Source organism: Watersipora subatra, chromosome 2, assembly GCF_963576615.1.
Source record: "Watersipora subatra chromosome 2, tzWatSuba1.1, whole genome shotgun sequence".
NCBI classification, from domain to species: Eukaryota; Metazoa; Bryozoa; class Gymnolaemata; order Cheilostomatida; family Watersiporidae; genus Watersipora; species Watersipora subatra.
In genome coordinates this window covers 43,138,764-43,160,915 of record NC_088709.1, presented here as the reverse complement: position 1 = coordinate 43,160,915, position 22,152 = coordinate 43,138,764, and positions in this window count along the sequence as shown.

Below are 22,152 nucleotides of genomic sequence, written 5' to 3'. Positions count from 1 at the left end.
CCACGGTGTCAAACAATGTCACAATTGCTTGCGGTTAACCTGACACCGAAGTAGACACGTACGTTTTGTCTTCCCATGTCAATTCGTTTATCGACCTCATCTTCGATCAAACACCGTTTATAACCGCCACGAATGATGACTCACCACAGTGTTAAACGATGTCACAATTGCTTACGGTTAACCTGACACCGAGGGTAGACCTCTTCTGATTGGTTAACGATGAACCGAAGGAAGTTGCCACCCCTTTGGTATGTGCTTACCATGAAAAGGTAACTGGGCTCTATACCACGATACTGTTAACCACATAGGTTAGCAGTATCGTGGTATAGAGCTAGAGCGCCTGAACCCAAGATAGAGCATTACATTTACATATTCAAATCTACAAGCGTCATTACCAAAATACTAATAATATAATCTTTATTTGCCTTTGTTGCAGAACAAACCCGCCAAAGAGCTATTTTATTTATGATATAAGTAATTGGTTATGACAAGTCTTCAATGGAAGAAATTTATACAATTTATTACAATATCCAATTTAAAACATAATAAAGAACTTAATGTAAAGGATAAATCAAGGCTTGGTGACCGGGACCTGTGTAAGAAGAGAGACAGAGTTCAGTTGTTTATTAATTATTTGGAATTGAAAGCAAGAACAGTAAGCATATTAACCAAGGCTGGTCTCAGACTGGTTCTCTTCTTGCTGACTATGTGGCCAGCTATACTGAAGAGACGTTCTGATGAAACGCTTGTGGCATTTACACACGTAACTTTCTTTGCGATAGAGCTTAGATTTTTAAACTCATGCTGATGAGTGGACCACCATATGTTAATCTCCATCTCTGGAGGACATTCCATAGAAAGGAAAAACTCAATCTAAAATAAAAATGATGTTACCCATTATAACAAGGAAAAATAATGCCCAAACACAAAACCACTGAGCTGCTGTTCGGGGCAATGGCAAAATCTTACTCAATCTTAATAAAGGCACTCATGGTAGCCTTAATGCCCTGTTACCACACAATATACGATATCTGCATGGTTCTGACCGATGACAATCCAAATATAGATCATTGAGACCATGTACTTTGTTTGAAAGCAAGCTTATGCTTAATGACAGAAGATAACAATTATCTTTAATGCCTATCAGCACCCTATAGCGGAAGCAATATTGTTCAGGCATAGATAGATATAGTTTTACCTCGCGTCTGGCCGCCCTGTCCGGATCATCCACAGCTTTCTCTGCAACAGGGGTAAGCTTTTTCTTAAGCAGTATTGTCGCCAGTGATTTCTTCTGAACTAAAAAAAAGTAGCACCCAACACATTAGATTTACGGTTCATTTTATGGAACATTGTAAAATAATCAACACTGGTACAAATTGTAACTAGCTATTTCAGAAGTTCATTTTAATATGTATGGAGAAGGGGTGATTTATCACAAATAATCAATCTGATCTGTGTTCATTATTGGGACATACCATATTGTCGACTTACCTTTGGGTAAAGCGACCACTGAGCTTGTTGACTGGTCCTGCATCAAATTGACAATCTGCTGTGACACCATGTCTTTAACTTGTTCAAAGGTTGGCCACTTGAACATCATTGGAGGCTGGTATTCGTACCTTCTATCCAAGAACGTTGATATTGCCAGCATGTTATTTACATCTTGGTTATCATACGTATATTGCAAAAAATGGAAATCAGGAAATGGAAAAACAGCCACTCACACCAATGATTGATGAAAAGTTAATGACTCCACAGTGTATAAGTATATATTATATGAAAAAACCTCAAAAGAGTGAACAGCTTACTGTTTGTTTACATATTTCCAAACCAATCGTCTTATATCACTAGCTGTGGGAGTAGCAGTGGCATCCAACTGTTCAGAGACTTCCTTATCTTCATCGTTATTATCGCCATCATTAACATCGTCATCACAATCATCGCCACATAGTTCTTTAAGAAATATAAGCGTTGGCACAACTGATGAAGAAGTCACCATTGGCTCACCCGAAAGTATGTCTGTTAAAGACTCGTATGGTTTTAAGACATTCACAACCTCTGAGAGAAGATCTGTCAGTGAGAAAGACAGGAGGTAATGGCAATATTTTCTGTCTGGAAACAAAATGAAGAAATTGACAATAAATTTTGCAAATATTTCAACAAAAAAACAAAAAAGTACAGTTAAGTACTGCAAGTTGGCATGACTGAAAAAATGTGCATACCTCCTACCCCAGTGAGCTCAATCTAGTTACTCAATACATATTACCATGTTTACAAAGCTTGTTGCTAATAATTCAGCCAACGCCCTCTTTTAATATTGCATTGTGTTAGATTACACCCAAACATACCATCAACAAATAGCTTTGCGATTCCTGGCATCTGGTCTTTGACACTAGCTAACATCTTGAGAGTGGGCCCCCATCTAGTTTTCACAACAATAATCAACTTATTTTCAGGAAGTTTCAGCTCTTTCTGAAGATGTTGTAGTTTACGTTGGAACTGAAAGGAGTAACTGAATACAGATGTTATTTTCCTGACTGATGTAATTATATTGGTGATCTGCTCATACCCATTCAGAGCTTTAGTTATACCATTGTGTAAATAGTGTCCGAAACATCCTAGGCGAGGCAACTTCAGCTCAGGGCAAGCTGCATTCATATTAGCGGCAGAGTCAGTTGTTATAGAGACCACTTTCTCTTTGCAGAGGTTGTATTCTGAGAGAGTTGCACCCACAAAGTTACTAATGTTATCTGCTGTATGTGACACAGGGAGGTAAGAGGTTGCCAAAGATTTATTTACGAGAGTCCACAGTATCTATATAGGTAATTGTGAGGCTCATATAGGGATCTTTTGCCAGCGAACTCCAGCCATCAGTGGTAAGACTACAGCTTGTAACATTCATCAGAGCTTCAGTAATAGCACTTTTTTCTTGAATAAACTTTTCAGGTATGTCAATCTTGCTGAAGTGATTGTGACCGGGGCATTGGTATCTTGGGTCAAGACCTTTCAAAAGCTTTTTGAAAGAATCTTTCTCCACAGTATAAATAGGAATTGATCCGCTTACGAGGTAGTTTGTCACAAGTCCTGTTAAGAAGGTATGCTTCTCACTGTTCCTATTGTATGGCAGCATGGAGGTTAGCGTGGGCTGAGATGATAAATATTGAGAAGTGTCTTGGGACTTACGTTTTCGATTTTGAGTTGCGTTTTTTGGTGCCACAGTCATATACTCTTTGAAGTGGTGTATTTGTAGATGTTGGAAAAGATTACTCGTGCTAGAATCAGTTGTTTTTACTCCCTTCTTACACAGATCACAGGTCACCCAGTTCTTGTTGGAAACATCAGAGATAGTGAAGAAGGCCCACACAGCTGATCTTTGCGAGCCTGTACTCAGTTCTGACGTTTGACCGAGTTGTGTCGAAGATGCACTGGGCATGGACTCCTAAATAAAGGATATTAATACATTTTAATAGACCACAAGATTAATTATAAACTGCATGCTTTTGTGTCAAACATTCATGCCATCAAAATCAAGTCTAGTCAATTTTTATTTTAAGAGGGACATCTTTAGGCCTATTACATTCCTCCTATTATAACAGTGATTTGCAATTGCAAATATGCAATGCCAGAGTGGAAAATAAAATCATAAAAAAGAAGCTGTGCCGCATTGCCGCATTGCCGCTTAACCAATAGAGAATAGGCATTTATACTTATAAAATATTCATGAAAAATAATAATAATCACAGACAATGTATGACATGTCTAAACGAAGAAACTTACATGAAGCTTGGGGTCATCAAAAGTATCATCAGCATCAGAATCCAAGACAACTGTGACCGAATAATTGCCTGCCATGTCTGCTGGGTGGATGTTCTACAGTTCCAGTTGGAGCGCTAGTAGTAGTTTAGTGGAAAATAACAACGAACAATCTAAAAATATAGTTATTTCTCAGATTAATTTCGATTACTCCGTTACATATTCTTGTTTCTGTAGTAAAATATATGATTGTTTTGTAACTGTAATTACTACATCATTATACGTAATACTACACATCTCATCTCTGATTGTTGATGACCTAGTCTACACTCATTAAATTTATTTATCTACAATAAGTTAGTTATAGTTATTACTAACAGTATAAGATAGTTATTTCTAACAGTACAAGATAGTTATTACTAACAGTATAAGATAGTTAATACTAACAGTACAAGATAGTTATACTAACAGTACAAGATAGTTATTACTAACAGTATAAGATAGTTATTGCTAACAGTACAAGATAGTTATTACTAACAGAATAAGACGGTAACTAATAACAGTACAAGATAGTTATTACTAACAGTACAAGATAGTTATAACTAACAGGATAAGATAGTTATTACTAACAGCAGAAGATAGTTATTATTAACAGTACAAGATAGTCATTACTAACAATATAATATAGTTATTACTAACAGTACAAGTTAGTTATTACTAACAGTATAAGATATTTATTACTAACAGTACAAGATAGTTATTACTAACAGTATAAAATAGTTATTACTAACAGTACAAGATAGTAATTACTAACAGTATAAGATAGTTATTACTAACGGTACAAGATAGTTATTACTAACAGTATAAGAAAGTTATTACTAACAGTACAAGATAGTTATTACTAACAGTACAAGATAGTTATTACTAACATTATAAGATAGTTATTACTAACAGTACAAGATAGTTATTGCTAACAGTACAAGATAGTTATTGCTAACAGTATAAGATAGTTATTACTAACAGTACAAGATAGTTATATCTAACAGTATAAGATAGTTTCTACTAACAGTACAAGATAGTTATTACTAACAGTACAATATAGTTATTACTAACAGTATAAGATAGTTATTACCAACAGTGCAAAATAGTTATTACTAACAGTATAAGACAGTTATTACTAACAGTACAAGGTATTTATTACTAACAGTATAATATAGTTATTACTAACAGTATAAGATAGTTATTACTAACAGTTCAAGATAGTTATTACTAACAGTATAAGATAGTTATTACTAATAGTACAAGATAGTTATTACTAACGGGATAAAATAGTTTTTACTAACAGTATAAGATAGTTATTACTAACAGTACAAGATAGTTATTACTAACAGTACAATATAGTTATTACTAACAGTATAAGACAGTTATTACTAACAGTACAATATATTTATTACTAACAGTATAAGATAGTTATTACTGACAGTATAAGATAGTTATTACTAACAGTTCAAGATAGTTATTACTAACAGTATAAGATAGTTATTACTAACAGTACAATATAGTTATTACTAACAGTACAAAATAGTTATTACTAACAATACAAGATAGTTACTACTAACAGTACAAGGTAGTTATTACAACAGTACAAGATTGTTATTACTAACGGTACAAGATAGTTATTACTAAAAGTACAAGATAGTTGCTACTAACATTACAAGATAGTTCTTATTAACGGGACAAGATAGTTATTACTAACAGTACAAGACAGTTATTACTAGCAGTACAATATAGTTATTACTAACAGTACAAAATAGTCATTACTAACAGTACAATATAGTTATTACTAACAGTACAATATAGTTATTACTAACAGTACAAGATAGTTATTACTAACGGTATAAAATAGTTATTACTAACGGTACAAGATAGTTATTACTAACAGTATAAGATAGTTATTGCTAACAGTACAAGATAGTTATTACTAACAGTACAATATAGTTATTACTAACAGTATAAGATAGTTATTACCAACAGTGCAAAATAGTTATTACTAACAGTATAAGACAGTTATTACTAACAGTACAAGGTATTTATTACTAACAGTATGATATAGTTATTACTAACAGTATAAGATAGTTATTACTAACAGTTCAAGATAGTTATTACTAACAGTATAAGATATTTATTACTAACAGTACAAAATAGTTATTACTAACAGTACAAGATAGTTATTACTAACAGTACAAGATAGTTATTACTAACAGTACAAGATAGTTATTACTAACGGTACAAGATAGTTTTTACTAACAGTATAAGATAGTTATTACTAACAGTACAAGATAGTTATTACTAACAGTACAATATAGTTATTACTAACAGTATAAGACAGTTATTACTAACAGTACAATATATTTATTACTAACAGTATAAGATAGTTATTACTGACAGTATAAGATAGTTATTACTAACAGTTCAAGATAGTTATTACTAACAGTATAAGATAGTTATTACTAAAAGTACAATATAGTTATTACTAACAGTACAAGATAGTTTTTACTAACAATACAAGATAGTTACTACTAACAGTACAAGGTAGTTATTACAACAGTACAAGATTGTTATTACTAACGGTACAAGATAGTTATTACTAAAAGTACAAGATAGTTGCTACTAACATTACAAGATAGCTCTTATTAACGGGACAAGATAGTTATTACTAACAGTACAAGACAGTTATTACTAGCAGTACAATATAGTTATTACTAACAGTACAATATAGTTATTACTAACAGTACAATATTATAGTTATTACTAGCAGTACAAGATAGTTATTACTAACAGTTCAATATAGTTATTGGTAACAGTGCAAGACAGTTATTACTAACAGTACAGAAGAGTTATTACTACCAGTACAAGGAAGTCATTGCTAAAAGTACAAAATAGTAATTAATAACAGTACAAGCAAGTTATTAAGAATAGTGCAAAGTATTTATTACTAACAGTACAAGGTAGTTATTACTAACAGTACAAAACAGTCCTTATTAACAATACAAGGTAGTTACTACTAACAGTACAAGGTAGTTATTACTAACAGTACAAGGTAGTTATTACTAACAGTACAAGATAGTCATTACTCACAATACAATATAGTTACTACTAACAGTACAAGGTAGTTATTACTAACAGTACAAGATTGTTATTACTAACGGTACAAGATAGTTATTACTAACAGTACAAGGTAGTTGCTACTAACATTACAAGATAGTTCTTACTAACGCGACAAGATAGTTATTACTAGCAGTACAAGATAGTTTTTACTGACAGTACAGAAGAGTTATTACTACCATGCAGTACAAGGTAGTCATTACTAAAAGTACAAAATAGTAATTAATAACAGTACAAGCTAGTTATTAAGAATAGTGCAAAATAGTTATTACTAACAGTGCAAGATAATTTTTACTACCAGTACAAGATAGTCATTAACAATACAAGATAGTTACTACTAACAGTACAAGGTAGTTATTACTAACAGTACAAGGTAGTTATTACTAACAGTACAAGATAGATTTTACTCACAATACAAGATAGTTACTACTAACAGTACAAGGTAGTTATTACTAACAGTACAATATTGTTATTACTTACGGTACAAAATAGTTATTACTAACAGCACAAGAGAGCCTTTCAAGTACATTTATTTGAAAATAGTGAGACCTTTACAAGTATGTATTACAAGTATGTGTCTGAGAAGGTCTGCCAGTTAGTATGCTGGATGGGAGTAATGCAAGTGAAGAGTTCATTTCTGTGGAGGCTTGAGGTCTTGAAGAGACTTGCTGCTCAGTTCTCTGGTACATGAAGTGAAAGATGTTCTCTAAAAATAAATATATTCATCCATCCAGTAATAAAGTCATAATTATATAAATAGATGGTGAAGCAAGTGGGTTGACGTGACTTACTTACTAAATATAACTAGAAATTCCCTTGTCATACAGCCAACGTATCTTAACCATCAATGGACTGATGGTTGAGAAATGCAATATTAGCAGTCAAATGGCACTGCAGTGCAAAAGGATAACTGCAATGGTAGCTGTAGTGTACTGGGTGTTATTTTGTACAACAAACAGCAATAATGAAAGAAAAAGATTAAATGTTTACACGTATATCTTTCCCCCTGCAATTGGAGAATTGCAATATTAGAAGAAAAATGCACTGATATTATTAGAATAACCAATATTATTAATATAGTAATAATAGAAAACCAATACACAATTTTGTTTACATTTCAAACCCTCATAGCTAACCATATCAAGAAGTGGTGATATTTATCAAGATTTTTAGAAAATATATTTAACAAAACTATTTAGAACAAATAATAACAGTAACATATTGCCCAACATCGGTGACTATTTACTTCGATCTTGTAAATTTGAATGTTTATTCTTATAATTAAATCTTATAAAATCAAATAATTGTTCTTATAATTAATTATTGTAATAATCTCATAAGAATCGTTAAACAAAGTATCATCATCATTTCCTTTACTTTCACCGCTTTGGACATCAGTTGGAATACCAAAGTACTCATAAGTGTCCAAAATGTCAGTTAATTTGAAATCCGCAAAAAAGAAACGATTACTTTTCAGTACTTCAACGTTAATTACAGAAACCTTCGGCAACTAGACAATGCTATAGACTGGTGAAATGTGCATGTTTTTTTTTCGTGATATACGCATGACTTAATGGTTCTATTCTCTGTCGCTCTGCGTTTCGTTTGCCGGTCTTAATTTTGATAAAAATAAGGCCTGTCATGTTTTGATAACGAATTTAGGCCGAATTAATCTGTCTATTTATGTACATGCAGGAAAATTTTTACAAATAATAAAGATTTGGTAACATATTTAAATAGGTTTATATGTGTTTTGTATCGTTATTATACCTAAACGACTCTATTTAAAAATGGTTAAATTTGTTGACGAGATTTCAGTACAAGGGTTTGCGACGGCCGTTAACAGATAATTCTCGTGAGTTGTGTGCACATATGCATTTATCATAAATCTCTCAAACAATCGCTTCACTCGTGTTTGGTCGTGGGACTACATATTTATAAAACAATTTTTATGAGCATTCTTCTTGACAATAAGTTGATACTGTGTCCCTGTTAGAAAAAAATTAGGTAAAATAAACAAGTGAACAAAGCCAGATAGTTTTTATATAACTCATGGCATCCCAGCATTGTATTGTATGTAGTTGAAGGGATGAAGTATATACATGCATTGTGGTTAGGATATGTAATAGCGGAACGAGTATTAGTACTACACAACAGTTCATTGTACTGAAAACATTGTATTGTATGTAGTTGAAGAAGGTATGAAGTATATACATGCACTGTGGTTAGGATATGTAATAGTGGAAATGGGAATGTTGAATAGCTCTTTGGGAATGTTAAATAGCGCACAACTCTTGCGTTGACCGCCGACAAATACCGGCTGTACTCGAAGAGTAGGTTCCCATTTCACCGTTGATAGCCCTGCGGTGTTGTTGCCAGTGCTTGTGGGGTATATGGGAACCAGGCTTCAAGGTCATGAAATGTTACCACTCTTGACATATGGGGTCAAACGCTGGTGCTAAACACCATCTTGCAGATGTTCATTGAAACACATTGCAAAGTAACTCAACTTGCTGCACAGCCACAAATGCTATCACTCGAGTTATAAAAACATAGTAATTATATGGACTTTCAAGTCATAAAATATCACCTCTCTTCTCTAAATTCTTCAAAAGGTAATGCTTGGAGCGTTGTAATGTCAGGAACGGATTTTCAGAAGTAGTAGAGGGGTGTACGAAGGTAGTAAATCAGACTAGTGACTTTGATGTAGGAGTGTATAGAAAAGATGGAGCAGTTAGAACTAAAAAAGCAGTTTGTTGCTAAGGAGACTTCCGTGTAATTGAAAATAGTTATGAAAAGTGCTGCAGACAAATACATCACATCAATTTAAAGGGGTCACGCTACCCTTGATCTTCCATTATCACAGGTGGAAGGTGATATATCAAACTTATGGATCAAGCCCTGAATGTAGTGCTCATATCTAGGTCATAAGGTCAATAATTAGCACCGGCTTTAATAACAGCAGTACCAGCAGTATCTCTCCCAGTGAAAGGCCTCGGATAAAACATTCTGTAGCATGCTGTCCTCTAATATACAACATGTAACCTTAAGGCATTATGGGACTAAACTCGTATGACAATGTTCTCGTATATCAAAACAATATATATTGCGTAACAGATTTATTAATTCGTTTCTACCCTCTAAAGCGCATAAAAAAGTATGTTATGATGTAAAACGCATTTTAGTTCTTCCAAATCACTGACTACGCTTAAACAGTAACAAATACCTATTTAGTGGTTATGATCTGCAACAAAGTGTAACATTATGCTGAATGAATGCATGAATAAATGCGATGAATGCAGTCTGCCGGACTACTTATAGATGGAGTAGCTGTGCTACCCGGCATTGCTCGGGTTGTAAAAAAAGTCTTTGAACGGAAAATTGATTTGTATTTAACATAGGCCTATAACAACATTTGCCATTCTAACATTTAAACTATATATCATGAGACAAGTGTTTTGTGTAGTTGAAATAAATTAAGAGAAAAAATAAAACAGCTGGAAAGGTTTTCAAACAACTATAACTTTCAAACTTCAAATCATGTGGAAAAGGTTTTGTGCAGGACAACTGATTTAAAAATAAATAAATCAACTGTAAAGGTTTTCAAACCAATGTAAATTTAAAATTTCATAACTTTCTGCGACCTATATCTTTTAATAACGTATAGTGGAACCTCGGTTCTCGAACATAATCCGTTCCAGAACGTTGTTCGAAAACCGAGTTGAACGAGAACCAAGTCAATTTTTCTCATTAAAATAAAATTATGTCAATTTTAATCTGCTCCAAGGTGAGAAAACAACTTCGGTAAAGTATTTTTTCAACATTCTACACCATAAGCTGTACTTGCTAAGCTTGTAGTTGCTATTTTACACCATAAGCTGTACTTGTACCCGGGTGTTGTCCTGGTAATAAAAATTTCTATGCACTGAAAATTGATTTGTATTTAACATATAACAACATTTGCCATTCAAACTATCAAACTACATATCATGAGAGAAGTGTTTTGTGGGGTTGAAATAATGTGAGAGGAAATAAAAACAACTGTAAAGGTGAGAGAATCTAGATTCTAGAGGCTATTCCTACTCGAGATAATACAATTGTCCGAAGGCAAAGTATTAACCTTTACGGCGATTTAGCAATTGAGCCTTGAGAAAAGCCAGAACTGCAGGTTTACAAAAAAGGCATCGTGTTTCATAGGGTTAATATAATTTAATTACCTAAATTCTAATATCGAGAGAGTCTATTGTCGATATCGTTTGCCAAAAACAAATTAGCCCTAATACGGCGAGGACAAAAAAAGCATCGCGTGTCATAGAGCTAAAAAAATTCATAGAGTTGTAATTATTGCATCATTTTTGTGTGAAAACGGGAAAACAATGAATAGGTTATGTATAGAGGTGCGCTAACCGGAGATTCCTGCTAATGCGACCTAGCGGTGAAATAAAAAAACACAGAATAGCCGCACCCTTATATAAGCCACATGGCTCAAACCATCAGAAAAAAGTAGTGACTAATAGTTCGAAAAGTACAGTACTCTGTAAGGTGGACCAGCACACACACACGCACGCAAGCACGCACGCACACAAATATACAGACAGATATTTTGCCATTTTTATAGTAGATGACTTATAGAAGGATAACACAAAGAATTACCTGAACAAACCAAAGTAAATAGATAAAAATAGAATGCTCTGTGTGGACAGCACCTGATTACGTATCGGATTGAGAAATATGATGAGCTTATTCAGGATAATATGAGAAGAGATAAAATGGGTCACATCAATAATGTACTAAGAGTTGTGCACCCTTGATAGATATAGAAAACTAAGAACCCATGTGACCATGAGCTGATGAAGTGATAGAGAATGCAAATACTCAAAACATAATGAACTTTTAACACTAACCAAGAGAATAACTATATTAAGAAACCAGACAATAAAACTCTGAGACTATCGTCATTGATATAAGATATTGCTATACTTGAAGATTTCAGAGTGAAAGACAAGTGAAAAATTAGTCTTGCTAAAACATATTTGGGTGAAATGATATGTCAACATCACATTGTTAAGTGAAGTCTATTATGTAAAATATCAGTTTTTTTGTAAATGGATAATATCTACAGTATATGTTTGCAGCTTGCAAACGGCTACAGTTTCGATTAGCCATCGTCGAACATGTAAAAAAATTGTGAACGTGAACGTGAAAAAAAATGGGATTTTTTCCAGGACAGCTGATCGGGGAACTAACACTATCTGAACCTTGTATATAAACAATAGTAAAGACTCACAGCTGAATTACTCCATTAACCTTTTGCATAAAGCTCACCATAAAGCTAACCGTTTACCAATCCAGATAAAAATTACCTTCACCTTCAGAGAGTTTCTAATAGTATCACTTTTCAAGCAGTTTGTTCACTTCCAAAAGGTAGAATATTCTAGCGTTGTGTGGACCTAGTTTGTCATTGAAAGTCAAATCTCGTGCTAGTTCCACTACATGGTATGTTATTAGCAAGGTTGTGATGAATTAGAACTGCATTGCGTCATTGCAGTGCAGTTGGTACACAATGAATATGCACTGCATTCTAGCTTTCCAATGCAGTAGACATTTACTGCTATTGAAACTGTACTCCTGCTGGGAATTACCCAAAGTATTACCCACTCCATAATTTGAATGTGTATCCCTGACAACTCGAACCTGTATGTGTGCTGTAACTGAGCATCAGCAGACTATAGTATGTAGATGCTCATTTCAACCAAATACAGCATGCTGATTGTGATCAATTTGTTTGCCCACTCATGGTGAAGTTGTGCAGTATTCACATCATGCAATTGCGTTGTGGTTGTGTCTAAACCAAATTAATACTTGATTATGTGATGAGTTTTTATGTAAATATGCTGTGCATGTATCTACAGTGTAAGGCAACAGTGCTAAATGTACTGCATTTAGTACTGTGAAATGCACACTAACAACACTCCGACTGCATACAGCACTGTACACTGTGCAGTGAATAATATTGTTGCTGCACCAATACTGCACACTCTTCATAAGAAATTAGGAGTGCTGCATGCATACTGTATACTGGGCAGTAGTGAAAGTATGTAATGTAATTATAATTAGAGCTGCAAAACGATTATAAAAAAATCGCGAATAATAACTGGTCTGAACCAGTTAATCTTCGATTAATCTTAGAATTAATCTAGCAAAAACTTGCATATTGTAATAAAAATGGATGAGAAGTACGACACTGAGTTTCCGCCATTGTCGACGCAGAACAAAACCCTTAAAATGGAAATGGTGGCCCTGAGAAGGGCTGAGGTGGTTGGTGAGACTACTGGTACTCAGAAATCGATTTTGACTGGTGAGTCCAGTAGCCCGAGAGGGTCACTGTCGTCCCCGATAGGATCTACCGATGGGCGAATGGTCTTGGACCCCACTTCATGCTTGTAAAAGCGAATGAGCTGTCAATCAGTGTGTACCCGTAATTGTAGACGTCATAATGCGCAAGAGTTGATGACGTCTTTTCTAAGCCTATAATCCGGCAGCTTCAAATTGCTAACTCAACGGATCTATATTACGTTCATCGCAATTCAGACAAATTTGAATAGTCATTTATAAGGCGCACGCTTAACACTTGTTCAATGTAGAGTGTATGTATGTGTGATACTAGCAATTTTTTTATGTTAACCATTTATTACCATATTGTTCTAAGATTTGCATGTTACTATACAAACACAAAAAAAATTATTAATACTCGTATTGCGTGATTAGTTAGTGACAAATGTTATCGTTTTTGTATTCGAAATATGTTATTGTGGAATTGGTTGACCTGATTACTGTGCAGCCAATCAATTTGTAGATTTTTCTTGGGATTGCTATATAACCTGCCGGTTTGATCATTGTTGGTGTGTTACTGCTTGGTACTGAGAGATATAACACCAATAAAGATACTGCGTTCTTTATAATAAGCTCTGTTTGATTTTCAAAAGCAAATAGGGTACAAAATTCTTGTCACTGTTTCTGCCTTTAGCATTGTGATATTAGCCAGCGTATCATAGCTGCTTTCACTATAAATGCTATTGACCGAACATCAAGAATTATTGCGCTTGGCTTGCTAGGGTGTAACAATTGAGAGAAGTCGCCATTGAGTCTGTTTATCGGCTCACTCCCGAGTCTGTTTATCGGCTCACCCACGAGTCTGTTTATCGGCTCGCCATCGAGTCTGTTTATCGGCTCACCATCGAGTCTGTTTATCGGCTCACTCCCGAGTCTGTTTATCGGCTCACCCACGAGTCTGTTTATCGGCTCACCCCCGAGTCTGTTTATCGGCTCACCATCGAGTCTGTTTATCGGCTCACCCACGAGTCTGTTTATCGGCTCGCCATTGAGTCTGTTTATCGGCTCACCATCGAGTCTGCTTATCGGCTCACCATCGAGTCTGTTTATCGGCTCGCCCTCGAGTCTGTTTATCGGCTCACCCACGAGTCTGTTTATCGGCTCACCCCCGAGTCTGTTTATCGGCTCGCCATCAAGTCTGTTTATCGGCTCACTTCCGAGTCTGTTTATCGGCTCACCATCGAGTCTGTTTATCGGCTCGCCATCGAGTCTGTTTATCGGCTCACCCACGAGTCTGTTTATCGACTCGCCCACGAGTCTGTTTATCGACTCGCCCACGAGTCTGTTCATCAACTCATGGAGTTTGCGTGAACTCGCTCTTGAGTTGGGAGTTGGCTATCCTCAACGACCAGAATTTACTTCAATATTTAAAAACAAATCATACAGCTACATACATAGTTAATTATATTTGAGACAATTACTGTTAACAGCAGTACATTTTATTTACAATGTACATAAGTTACAATGTGTTAATTAATATGAGTATGAAAATAGTTTATGAAAGTCTATAATTAAGCCAGCCAAGAAATGAGGCAGCACACTTTATTCACATTATCCGAATGAAGAGATGCCCTCTTCCTACATACAATATTGCTAGCTTTAGAGATTAGCCACTCACATTTTAATTGTATATAATATTATCTATTTTTTGCTATATAATATATTACAATCTATTCAGGTCAATATCTACTATAATCGGATCATACAATTTAATTTCATCTTAGCCTGCCAAAAAGAGGCTTTTGTTTCATTGTTGTATATCATATTTTATTTTATCAAAAAAGAGTTCATCATCATCATATGTGTCTTATTGCTAATACTTTGTTAGTTTGGCCGTAAGTAAGCCAGTATGTTAGCAACTCTAATAATCATTTATTCCTATACGGTTTCCGACCCGGTTCCACTATACGATCCAGGGAGGGGGGAATGTATGCATATATAGGAAGCACTTTCGCTAGGAGAGCAGAGTAGTTGCGGCTTCACGACTAATGAAAATTCTTTCTGAATAAAACAAACGTAAAACCATACTTGCTTCTCTTACAATTTATGCAACCTTTCTTACAATCTAGATCATACAGATCTATGAGTAAGGACCGGCAAAATTCTTTACAATATATCAAACAATACGAAGAAACCACAATGTGATCATCACCTCGATTGCATTTTAATTGAAGATTATTTGGCTCAACTCAATAATCATGTATTTTTACTGATGGAGTTAATCGTTTAATTAATGAGATCATTGTGCAGCTCTAACCATACTGCATGACTGTAACATATTTACTGATGTTACTGTACCGCTAATGTGGCTACCTAGATATCCGTGCACCAATTTTCTACAATTACAATGACTTTTACATCTACAATTACAATTACTACTGATCAAAGAGCAGAGCTACAAATTTTAAACTAACTAATGGTGTTCCAGCTTTATATTGTATGTGGTTAAAAAAGGGAGTGTATAGATTCATTTTTATGAGGATATGTGGCGGGTCATCTAGAATTATGAGCAGTTAGCTGACATTATATAGAATTTGAAGTTATAAAATCTCATCCTGCTTCTATCTGTTCTTCTAAATAACAAATAAAATCCAAGGACACTACAGTAACCATAACGGACAATAACAAACCAATGTATGTATTACTCACAATTCATTTTATTAGAATATTTTCTCTATTCTTTCAGGTCTCTGAGTAGGTCTGCTTATTAGTATGCTGGATGGGACGAATGCAAGTGAAGGTTTCTTTTATGTAGAGGTTGTAGTCAGAAAAAGACTTGCTCCTCACTTTTCTGTTGCATGAAGTGGTATACGCTCTACCTAAAAAGTGAAAAGATTTGTATCCATGCAGTAATCAAATCATAACTACATATAGTCCAGTAACAAGTGAAATTACTTGACTTGACCTATTTACCAAATGTAACTACATACTTACATGAGAGTTTTATGTGAATATCTTGATAACCTCTTGACAATAAGTTGAATGAGTGACCCTGTGTTCCTGTAGAAAACAAAAGTAGGTGAAATAACTGATAGAATGGAGTCAGACAGCTTTACAATAACTCATGGTTTATTGTAAATAGATGAGCAAAACATGGGGTATTGAGATATATTGTTATGCTAACTTGGCCCATTACCTTAACAGACCTTTATAAATATCCATAGGAATACACATGGTAAATAGAAGCTCTGTGTAGATATAATGATGAACTCTTTTATGCGATACAAAAATGGGAAGTGATAAGTTCTTGCTAGAAACAAAAATTGCTTAGACCAGCATGACGCCAGCTCGACCACATAAAAACATTGTATAAAAATTTATCTCATTAGCCAAGATTTACATATCTGTCTTACCTTTCCTTTGAAAATCTGGTTACTGGATGAAGGATTTTTTCTCAGATGGCAGCAATATTCAACTCCCTACTGAAGAAGGCGAGCCGTACTATTGGCTTATTAATCATGCTTGCTATGACAGGTTTATCAGCTAGTCAGAATAAAACAAACACCCATCAGCAAACAGGCTTGCCGGGCAAGCTAGCAAACTCATCAGTCATGTAAGAACTTATTTACATTAGGTAACAAGATATAGGGTATTAGCTACGAATATAGACTTCTCAATCAAAGATTTTTTGTCAAGTGGCCTTAACATTTTTACTCCCAACTCAACAGCTCTAGCTGTACAGCTGGCCTGATAACTTTAGAGTCAATATACAATGATTTGCTAGCTAACCAAAATAAAGCAAAGAAATATTTTGCACAAAACTCCTTGCACGCTATTAACCGAATCGGTTACCCATGACTTATTGTGTATCGTTTACTATAGAGTTTAGTAAACTTTAAAGAAACTTAGAAGAGCAAGCAATAACTATAGCAGCAAAAACTACAATCTTTCCGATCAAATCAATCATTGTGTAAGCTCTGTGCTATCAAGTTGAATCTCTCTACCATCAAATAAAGATACAGGGTATTAACTATAAAAATAGATCAGAACGGTTAAAACTCTCCACCATGAAATAGAGAGACAGGGTATTAACTCTGAATATAGGCAAGAACTGTTGAATCTCTCTGCCATAAAATAGAGAAACAGGGTATTAACTATGAGTCTAGACCAGTAGAGGTGGAACGAGACACGAGACGTCTCGAGTATTGACCTATCTCCTCTCGTATCGGTCTCGTCTTGACTTAACTATTGCCAAACTCGAGACAGGAAATAGAACTAAAGCGCCTGCGCACGGTTGTTAAAACATGGCTTCTTGCGGTAGCAACAATTCCATGTATTGTAATGGATTGCGGGCAGCTGCCTTTAAAGTTATACCCGGTTCGTTATTATCTGTTGATTATGTTGGCCACTGAGTCTAATCATGTAGTCCGGACAACGGCCCTGTTAATATATTTTAGTTCGGTTCTGTGTCCTAAAAACAGATATCGGGTCGTATCTAATTACTCTTTGGATAATCCAATTTAATCAATATGACTTTTGCGAATAAAATGACTGTATTTTATCGTATCGTGTCTAAACACCAACTGCCCTTCATAAAATTTGGGCCTCTTTTACGTATATACTACCGATCGCGAGTAAAACTTGCTCGGACACGGAGAAACGAATGAAAGGCCGTGTCGACCATAGTCCGTGTTCGGTTAACAATGACGTTTTGTTAGCTCAATATAAGAATATACATATGCATGTATACAGTAATTAATATAATTTCATGATTACAATTTAAATATAATTCACATACTACAGTTAATACACAAACAAAACTTAACATTAATAAAACGATAAGAATGAAAGTGTTATCGTGTGTTCTTTTAGTTGCGGTATTTCTTTGTAGAGCGACGGCTATCGGTTTCATTACGCATTACATTAAAAAGTAAGACCTATTCAATAGATGGTAAAATATACATGTACAAAGCACTATGTTTATAATAATTATGATCAATCAAGCTCAAAATTCTCATAATATATTACTTCGGTATTTTAGAGCTGTTTGTGTCACTTTTGTTTACAAAAACTACATGCATATCACTATTAAAATGTTGTATTTAAATCATTTACACCAGGTGAAAATTCAATTTTAAAACAGTTTTATTGATTTTATATATACCAAATAGCTAGTACTTGCGTAGTGAAATCATCATCAAATGCTCATTATTTTACTGTCTCGTGTCTCGAATTTTTACAAGACAGTGTCTCGAGTCTTGTCTCGAACTTAAAAAACCTGTCTCGTTCCACCTCTATAGACCAGAACTGTCGAATCTCTCTACCATGAAATAGAGAGACAGGGTATTAGCTATGAATATAGATCAGAACTGTTGAATCTCTCTACCATGAAATAGAGAGACAGGGTATTAACTATGAATATTGACCAGAACTGTTGAATCTCTCTACCATGAAATAGAGAGACAGGGTATTAACTATGAATATAGACCAGAACTGTTGAATCTCTCTACCATGAAATAGAGAGACAGGGTATTAACTATGAATATAGACCAGAACTGTTGAATCTCTCTACCATGAAATAGAGAGACAGGGTATTAGCTATGAATATAGACCAGAACTGTTGAATCTCTCTACCATGAAATAGAGAGACAGGGTATTAACTATGAATATAGACCAGAACTGTTGAATCTCTCTACCATGAAATAGAGAGACAGGGTATTAACTATGAATATAGACCAGAACTGTTGAATCTCTCTACCATGAAATAGAGAGACAGGGTATTAGCTATGAATATAGACCAGAACTGTTGAATCTCTCTACCATGAAATAGAGAGACAGGGTATTAGCTATGAATATAGACCAGAACTGTTGAATCTCTCTACCATGAAATAGAGAGACAGGGTATTAGCTATGAATATAAACCAGAACTGTTAAATCTCTCCACGATGAAATAGAGAGACAGGGTATTAGCTATGAGTAGAGACCAGAGCAGTTGAATCTATATTATCTATAGTTGTTATCAGTTAGTAAACAACAGACTTTACACCAGTGTGTCAGTATGTATGTAAATAGTCGGTATATGATGTAGGATTATTCATTACATATGATGAAGGGAAGTAAACTCTTTGGAAGACATTGTTTTATATGGTTGTTGAGAGACTATTGCATGTATTGGCATACAATTTTATATATATTATATGTATGCAATATATATATTTATAATATCATGTTTTAATAGTAAATCACAAAGGCGATGATTCATGGAAGAAAGTGGAGAAAAAATAAAAGCTTGTTGAACATTATAATTAGTCGGCAAATATGAAAATAAAAAACTATTCCGGAGAGGTAAATGTTGAATAATAGACATAAAAGTTACCATCAAAGTCTATATACAAGATGTATAGTTTGAACTTGAGAGATGAAATGTGTAGAAGTTAATATCTAAGTCAACTGCATATACACATTCATGCATACCATAAAACTTTTATTTGAATGCCACCTCTGTTTGAATGCCACCTCTATAAGAACGTCACTATTAACAAAGGGTCTAAAATACAATACTACCGCTTAGTTGAACACCACCTCTATTGGACTACAACCTCGTCATTCTTTAATCATTACAAACCCATAATAAAAAGTGATCAGTAGAGAAGTGTGTACAAAATGGTACTGAGAATGTCTCTGTTACATCAATAACAGTTAATTCTTTCGTTGTTGCTGTAGTGGTTGCCATGATTTTAGTGACGGTGTACCTGTGAAAATTAATTGTCACAATCATCAGAACTACACTCTAACTCGAAATCGCCAAGGTCTAAATCCAATCAATTGCCTTCAGATTTGTCTATAATACGGTTTATAATTTGACCTGAAGGCTTTAAAGTGTTTTGATGAACGATGAAAACACTCTTTAGGGACACTGCTTGGTGTAATAGCGGCCATTGTTATGACGTACCAGTCTGCTTTTCAAATCCAAAGTTTGATGTTTTTTCCAAACACTTTAGAACTGACACCATCACAATAATTAATAATTGGATTGGACTAATATGTTTTAATCAAAGTAACTCTTTGTTTAACTCAGGCTAGTGCTACGACATTTATAAAAGTAGCTAAATAAAAATGCCGAAGCTGTCGATATTAATGTCGCTCAGCCTGAAGGAGAATGCAAATATAGGCAAAATTAGGATCATTTCTTTATAAAAAAGTTAAATTTATTTTCCAAAAATTCTGACGAAATAGTTGAGAAATATAGTACCACTATCTGTTTAAAGAGTACTTTTAATAAAATGCCAGCACAGGAGAAGGGTTGAAAAATACAGCACTATGGCATTCAAGTAGAGGCTTTACGTTATATAACCTTGTCTTTAGTAATCCGAGCATTCTCTAAATACATGTCAATGCAAATCCAGTAAGCAAACACGATTGTCATGTTTGCTTACTGGATTCCCTCTTATGCACTCATCCTTTTCGCTATGTTTGTCAACTTTACATTGAACCCTTCAGAAGAAGGGGAAGCAAAAAAGCAATTAAAAGTCTCTGAGGTTCCTGAGATCAAGAATGGCACAGTTGGTCTACAAAACCTTAACAATGACCAAATAAGCTTCTAATGTTATGACGTGTTAAGTTATGATGTGTTGAGTTATGATGCGTACACTCATCATTCTTTGTATCATGATTTTTCTGCTGGTCTTTTACTCCTAGCTACTCTTCCTTTTTGGGGGAGATAAAGATAGGTTTTTACCTGGAGCATTGCTTTTCTCATGTTACAGCCTGTTAACTGTGTGCTTCTATGATATCATATTGGCCTACATCAGCTGAAAGGAAGTCTATTGATGAATGCAACAATCAAGTTACTATGACTAGTCATCTGTGAAACACATTTCATATATTATATACATGCACATCATTAAAAAGCAGTTGGCTTGTCTTAAGAGAGTGCTCGAGTCACTAAGGTCCATGTTATATAAATATATATTAGAGCTGCACAATGATTGCGTTAATTAAACGATTAACGCGATCAATACAAATACACGATTAACTGCGTTGAGCCAATTAATCTTCAAATAAAATGCAACCGAAGTGATGATTATAATGTGGTTCTTTTGTATTGTTTGATATATTGTAAACGAATTTGCCGGTCTTTTCTCAGGCACGATCTAGATGGTAATAAATGTTGCATAAATTGTAAGAGATGTGAGTATGGTTTTTCAATTGTTTTATTCTGAAAGAAATTAGTTGTGGAACTGCAAACACTCTGCTCTCCTAGAGAGAGCACTCCCATATATCGTACATATATTTTCCCAGACCGTATAATGGAACCAGGTAGGAAACGGTATAAGAATAAATGATTTATAGAGTCGCTAACATGTTGGCTTAATAACGGCCAAACTAACAAAGTGTTAGCGATAAGACGTAATAAAGACAGGCACAATATGTAAAATATATATATATAAGAGTAATTATATGCAAATAAAACACATAATAAAAACAGACACAATATGCAAAATATATATAAGAGTAATTATATGCGAGTATAAACTATAAAAAAACATCAGAAATAAATTCGTGGCTTAGCGTCCGCCAAAATATAGCATTAACATGGCAGGTTACTACTATTTAATTTATGACAAGCAACACGTTCTTACCATGATGTGGCTCCTTTGTATTATTCAATATATAACAATAACGTAGCAGGTTACTATCATTTAATTTACTAACAAATAAATACTATGACAAGGAACACTTTCTTACCAATTAAATACAACCACAATTATTTTGCACTCAACTATAAAAACACTAAGTGAGTCACTAACGTAAAACTTGTATATGCGTCAAAATAAGCGTCGTTCTAGTTGTAAGCAGCCGTGTCGTTAGTTATTTGAACATGTTTCTAAGTAAGAGCAG